The sequence below is a fragment of the Triticum aestivum genome, chromosome 7A (assembly GCF_018294505.1).
Source record: "Triticum aestivum cultivar Chinese Spring chromosome 7A, IWGSC CS RefSeq v2.1, whole genome shotgun sequence".
Classification (NCBI taxonomy): Eukaryota; Viridiplantae; Streptophyta; class Magnoliopsida; order Poales; family Poaceae; genus Triticum; species Triticum aestivum.
In genome coordinates, this window is record NC_057812.1 from 705319253 (window position 1) to 705326830 (window position 7578).

Here is a 7578-nt window from a genome sequence, read left to right on the forward strand (position 1 = left end):
GAGTTTAAGTGTTACAACTCAAAGAACCAAATGTATCAAAAAGCGAGAGTTGTAAACACTAGGCAAAATATAAAACCACCGCCCATATGGACCCGCTTGAAGACTATCAAACTCATATGCTTCTCCCCCTTTTGTCAGTAAGGACCAAAAAGGTTTGAAGACACAGAGCACCTACTCGTTCCCATGAGGAGTTGGTGAAGCAGCAGGGTCGTCGGTGTTGGTTGGCGGTGCAGACGAACTTGGTGCAGTGTTGATTCGCGCTGAAGGTGGTGAAGTAGCATCGTCTTCATCATCGATGACACGTGCATTCACTATTGCAGCAGAGGAGGAGAACTCAGAGTCTTCAAGAGACGGAGTACGCCGCAGCACAGTCCTTCTTGGAGGAGTTGAGTCAAACTTGAAGCGTTCAGAGAAGCCATCATCTTGAAGATCATCTTCAGAACACATAAGCATCAGCCCTTTCCATGTACGCCGACAAGTTTCATGGGCGACAAAGGCATTCTTGGTGGCAAGGTTGCGAATCCTGTTTACGTCCACCAAGAGGCTTTTCATTTGGCGCTTCAGCCAGTCATGATGCTTATCCTGTTTCTGTTGAAGGGCAACCAGAAGCTCTCGGTCATTGAGAACACTAGATCGCTTCTTAGGCCATTGTGCAATGGTGTTTTCAGTGGCTTCAGTGAGGGCACAATGAGGTGCACGGGTAGTACCAGCCAGAGGATAAACATGAGTGACTGCTGGGACTCCTTCAATGTGTTGTGAGAAGCTTTGATTATTAGCATTTTGAAGACTAAGGGGCTCCTTGGCAGGCTCTGGATAGATGGCTTCAACTGACATATTGACGTCAGGTAGAAAAATCAGATGATTGCGAGCAGAGGGCTGATAGGTGACAGCTGAGTGTAGTTTGATCAGACGCATAATCCATGGAGCGTAAAACTTCAAGCCAAAGAGATCAGATCCTGATGCAGCAAGTTGGCAGATGAAGAAGTCTTGTGCATTGAAGCTTTTGCCGTGAAGAATATGGAAGAGCAAAGTCTTCATTGCACCTTCAAGCTTTGCATGTGGAGAATGTCCTTTGATTGGCCAGAGAGTTCGCCTTATAATGTGATAGATAGTACGTGGCAGATACTCAGGGTCTTCAACAAAGAACTCCTTAGGATATTCAGCATCGGGAGGCAAAGGCTTCATCATGCTAAGCATCTGACTCATGTTGGGTTCAGGCTTGTGAAAAATGCTTTCCATAGCAGCACCGTGAAGCTGACAACCAGGTTCATAAAGATCACCTGGAGTGGGCAGGCCAGTTAGCTCAATGACATCAAAGGCTTTGGCTTCATGATGAACATTGCCTGTCATCCACTCAAGGACCCAAGTCTTCGGATCCCTGTTGTAGCCACGAATATGAAGAGTGACAGAGAATTGGAGCAACAATTCTTCGTTCCAGTGCTCCTTGTCAGTGACGAACTGCAACAAGCCAGACTCTCTGAAGCAATCCAGCACTTCTTCCAAATAGGGCAGACCAGTTATGGCTTCAGTGTCAAGACGCATATGTGGAAAAATGCGACCTTGATTGTATAAGATGCATGAGTAATAACTGCGCTGCTGATAGCTCCAGAACCGATCAGAAGATATTCTTTCCTTAGAGTAGGGGTTCTTGGCGCTATCAAGAAGGTGTTGTGTGCTTTGAAGCCATTGATATTGAATGATCCGGGTGCAGATGCAGTGCCTGGAAACCTAGGCAGCCTTGGCATTGCCTTCTGAACCTGAGGCCTGCGCTCGATGTGATAGTCAAATTGGGGACCAGCAGCAGGTGGAGGAACAAGAAGAGGCCATTTGACAGTGATAAGCTGACCATAGTTGTATGCTTGCTTGATAGTATGTGGCCTTGGTGGCGGAACAGGAGCAGTGATATCAACAGAGGCGTCAGGCTGCACATCTGTTGCAGGTGCATCATTGGCTTCATTGGCTTCTGGCACAGTGTTTGGTGCAGGCTCCACATTGTCTTCAGCCATGACCACGTCATTGGCTTCAGTGGTGTTAGTGGTGGCAGCCTCAGGATTCTCAACCTCCACTTGAGGAGCTGGAGGGTCGGGCACCGACACGTTCACTTCAGGAACAACTTCTTCAGTGATGGGGGGAGTAGGGACACGTTCTTCTGCTTGTTTTTCTTTGGCTGATGCAGCCGGATTGTCTTCAGCAACTTTAGCTTCAGACTCGGAGACATTCACAGTAGGAGTGGCTTCTGGGAACACCTGACGTGCAACAGATTGGTGGTACACTTCTCCTTCCGGAACGCTCGAAAGAGGGACTTGGGGCCTTGGTCCATTGTGAAGCCTGCGTAATGCTGGCGACGCCTGTGGAGATGGAGTTGGCTGGGCCTCAAAGTCATCATCTTCTTCTTACACTGGTGGGGTGACTTGTTGTTGGGGAGTACTCGGGGTGTCTTGTTGTCGTGGGTGATCAGCCCATGATGCATCCTGAGCAATTGGCGTGAGAGGACGACCAATGCTGATGAGTTCGCTGTTCATGAGAACAGGCGATGATACCAAGTTGTGCTCGATCTGAGGAAGAACTACATCATCTTCAACATTGTCATGGTGACCAATGTCTTCAGCAGTGATGGGGTCAACTGCTGGAATGTCTTTAGCTTTAGGAGCCTCTATGGAAGCAGGCTCATGAACTACCATCCATCGTTCTTGATGCGAAGAGTCAGGACAAGCAACCGAGATGGGCTCGACAACAAGGGGCTCTGTGGGAGCAGCCCGATCTTTCTTGGTTTTGCGCTTCTTCTTGGAGGGAGAGACATCAGAAGCTTTAGGATTTTTCCTCTTTCTGGCTTCAGCCTCGGCAGCCCTTGTATTCTTCAGTTCTGAAACGGTTGACTTGACCTTTGTCTTCGAGCCGGACATGCTGCTTGGGAAGACAATGCGAGGTTCTTCCCGCCTTGAAGGTGCAGATTTGTCAGTCGATGGCCTCTTCTTCTTTGCAGCCATTCTGGGGTCGATGCCAGGACGCCCAAGAGCCTTGCGCTTCTCAGCTTCATTGTAGGCTTGCATGCACTTGTCAGCCAGACTCTTCATGCGCTCACGAGAACCTTTAGCTTCTTCTCGTTTCTTGAGAAAAGCTTCCTTGAGCTCGTGCAGCATAACCTTGAAGTTTTTGACATCTTGCACGCTGAGCTTTGCCATGTGCTTCTTGAACTGAGCTTTCTCATAGTCGATCTTGTGCTTCAGTTCAACGATGCACTGAGCTAGAGCTAGCTCAGAAGCAATGGCGCCATTGAAAGAGACGCTGAGGCCAATTGGAAGTTGCAGATCTGCAAAGCTGAGATTGGGGGTTTCAAACCACTCATCAATGAAGTTGTGAATGATTGCCACGTCAAAGAGAGGCAAATCATTGAAAATTTCTGCTTCTTCCTTGCTCTTAATCAGTTGCTCAAGAGCGTCATCTGCAAGATCTTCATCACTGGACAGATCAATGTGTTCGTCTCGCAGAATGGCAGCAGGGGTCAATGCCTGATCAGTATTCTTTTTCATCTCCGTATTCTTGGAGACACATGATAGATCTTCAGACTGCACACTGTCTTCAGGAGGTCCAGTAGCCAGTGGCTTCGCACGTGAAGCTTTTGGAGGAGGAGCTGGCTTTGAAGCTTTAGCCTTCTTTTGCTTCTGCGGCTTTGGAGTAGGAGCTGGGGCTTCATCAGTGTCGGCATCATCATCAGAATGATCCACTTTGGCACCTTGAACAAAAATGTGAGTGATAAGGCCATCAAGGTTGTAGAAAGGTCCGATGATATTGGGTTCAGGATCGCGTGTGCCGTCAGCCCGGGGAGCAGAAGGACCAGGGTTGAAGTCTAGTCCCAATGACTTCTTGTTTTCCTTGGCCGATGCCTTTGCATGCTGGAAGTTGAGCTTGAAGAGATTATCGTCATGACACCAGAGCAGTGATGATGGGTCGGCATTTTCAGGCTGTGGTCCACGGACCATACAGGGATAGAAACCCTGAGCAATAGCTTCAGCTCTGGTCTTGGGTGGAAGGCTTCGGAAGAGAATGTCACCCCAAGGACTCTTGATGGCATTCTTCTCAGCATACTCCTGGGTCACAAACTTGTATTTAAACCATTGTTCAGCCCAATATCTTCGAATCCATTGGATCGTGTCTTGCGCTGATTGTAATCCTCTTCTGGATCTGTCTTGTACAGCTCTAAGAGGTCATCAGGAAGATCTCTTGATGTTCCCCCTCGATGCTATCTGCCACCCTTCCTTGCTGATTTCTCTGTAGCCATGAACTTCAAACTAAATGGCTTCAACACGTTCAAAGGCTTCAAAGGCTTCCGCTTGCTGGTCAAACAGGAACTGGCTTCTGGAGAGTTAATGTGATGCTGTAAGAATTCTGCAAACAAATGCAGACTATGAGAACCAAGGGATTCTCCCACGGACATGTACCTGTGACAACATTAGAGATGCGAGGGAAGGGGAGAGGTCATATGCATTCTCAGAAGATTTTGAAGATAAATCAGTTTGAAGACATTCACTTATGTGTTTGAAGTTGGTTCCGGATTTGTACGAATCCAGGAATAGGTACAAGTGAGGAATCTAACTCGTTATGAAGCTTAAGTGAATATACTAGGCATTATATGAGATGCAGACATGATAGATCTAACATTGAGTAGGCAGAAACCACTTCCGGTAAACATGATGAATCCTTTAGGATAAAAAAGATGGTAAAAAGAGAGTTTTATTTACCACACGATGAACTGCTAGATGGGAAGAGTAGGAGACCGAGCAGTTCAATCCACCATGCCCTAACTTGGCGACGGAGGACACCTACGGCGGCGGCGGAGAGGACGATGACCGCGGCCAGCGTGAGGACGGCGTCGGTGAAGTCGCGGCAGCGAAGCACTTCGTCGCCGGCATCGTCGAGAGCTAGCGGTGGCGCTAGGGTTTTGACGAGGTGGAGAGGTGGAAGAAGGTTTTCTTGACCGCAGGGGACATGTATTTATAAGGAAGTATGCGGCACAACATAAATATGCAGGTTCCCCTGGTGGTTCACATCTGAGGGACACGTGGCAAGCATGCAACATACCCGGAGTTGTCCCACGTTCCCACGCCCGCCCGAACTGTTGGATGGTCGTTCCGGCTTCTCTGGATTTCAGGCATGTAAGTGCATCTAGTGCCACCCCTAGTTGGTTTTGGAGTATTGATGACAAACCTAGTTGAGGGACTAATGTGTTTGTGAGAATTGCAGGATAACACAGGTAGAAGTCCCTCATTGATTCGGTTTTCCTACCAGAGATGACCCCTAAAAATGTATGAAGACATTGATGTCAAAAGGTGGTATATGAGGATATTCACATTGAAGACTATGACAAGAGAAGACATCGCATGAAGCCTATGGAGCTCCAAGACTTAGATCTTTCGTAGTTCTTTTTCTTCTTCGTTGAGTCATAGGAACCACCGTACTGTTAAGTGGGTCCAAGAGAACCAGTCAGAATGACTGAAGTGATGCCTAACCAAAACCTATGTCTTCGAGTGAAGACTATGAGAGCGAATCTTGTGCAGAGTCGGACAAGTCAGCTTTGCTTGTAGCCCAAGTAAACTTGCCGTGTGAGTTTGAAATCTGACGTTGGAACACGTCTCAGTTCCTTAGTGACCCAGGGTCATTTCAGACAAATCAGGTCGGGTTGCCTAGTGGCTATAAATAGCCCACCCCCTACAACCATAAATGGTTGGCTGCTCAGATTCAGAGTACGGCTTTTGTCGTTTGAGAGCAACCCACCTCGAAGCCTTTGAGAGAGAATTCCTTGCGAGGATAAAGCCCTAACCACCCAGAGCCAAAGAGAATTAGGCATCACTTAAGTCTTCTTGTCTGTGTGATCTGAAGACTTATTACACTTGAGGACTGTGAATCCTCCAGCCGGTTAGGCGTCACGTTCTGAGCATCCAAGAGACATTGTGGATCACCGGTGAACGAAGTCTGTGAAGGTTTGGGAGTCTACATTGAAGACTTACCAGAGTGATTGGGCGAGGTCTGTGTGACCTTAGCTCAAGGGGAATACGGTGAGGACTGGATGTCCTGAGCTGCGTGTTCAGGACTGGGTGTCCGGGACTGGGTGTCCTCAGGTTTAAATACCTAGCCGCCCTAACCAGACGTACAGTTGTCACAGCAACTGGAACTGGTCCAACAAATCATTGTCTTCAACGAGTCACTGGTTTCATCCTTCCCTTCCCTTTACTTACTGTTACTCCTTGTGAAGTCATTGTATGTTTGCACTATCTTTTGTCTTCACTGAGTGACTGAGTATTCTGTTTGGCTTCATAATATCTTCCTATCTGATCCTTACTACATTGCTACTATTAGTCATTGTGCTCTCACTCCATTGAATACTTGACTATGGTTTGCCTAGTGTAGTCTACCTTCCGCTGCATGGTAATAGGTTTATTTCTATCGTTTGTCTTCGAAACTTCCACGTTTTGAAGACTTTCATAAAAATCGCCTATTCACCCCCCCTCTAGTCGATATAACGCACTTTCAATTGGTATCAGAGCAAGGTGCTCCCTTATTCTGTGTGATTCGGTTTAACCACCTGGAGTTTTAGCTATGTCGACTGCAGGGATAATTAAAGTCTCCGCTGCATGCCCCGTCTTCGATGGAACTGAATATCCCTACTAGAAGAATAAGATGCGCATGCATCTTGAAGCCATTGACGTCGACCTATGGTATGTCGTTAAGAACGGCGTTCCCAAGGCTGGAGAAGGTGTCACTGCTGCTGATGTCAAGAAGTTCGTTCAACTGGACTCTACTGCCAAGAATATCATTTGTGGTCATCTGACCAAAGGACAGTATGGCCGTGTGAGTGCTTTGGAAACATCTAAGCTGGTCTAGGACTGGCTCTCCAAGGTCAACGAAGGCGTCTCAACCCAGACAGATCAGAGAATCAGTGTCCTTCGCAACCTCTTCAACCGCTTCAAGCGAAATGACAATGAGAATGTCCAGCTCACGTTTGATCGACTCACTGAAATCACAAATGAGCTTCAAGCCCTCGGCGCTACTGAGATCACCAAGCATGAAGTCGTCAAGACACTACTGAGATCGCTTGACAGTTCGTTTGACACCCTAGCCCTGATGATTCAAGAACGACCTGATTTCAAGACACTCGATCCGTCTGACATACTTGAGAGGCTCAACACACATGAGTTTCAGCTTTCTAAGAAAAGAGATATCTACGATCCAAACTATGGGCGAACTCGTGCCTTGAAGGCAAAAGTTGTCTCCTCATCTGAAGAAGAATCTGATAGCAGTTCTGATGATCCTGAAGACATTGGAAAGGAACTTGCTATGCTTGTGAAGAAGTTCCAAAAATTCACTAAGAAGAAAGGCTTCAGAAAGTCTTCATGATCAAGCTCAAGGAATGATGAAGCTTCTTCTCATGACTACAAAAAGAAAACATGCCACAAGTGCAAGAAAACTGGCCACTTCATCTCTGAGTGACCGCAGTGGGACAATGAGAACAGAAAGAAGAAGAAGAGCAAGGAATATGACTCTGACGACAAGAAGAAGAAATACTCAAAGTCTTCTTCCAAG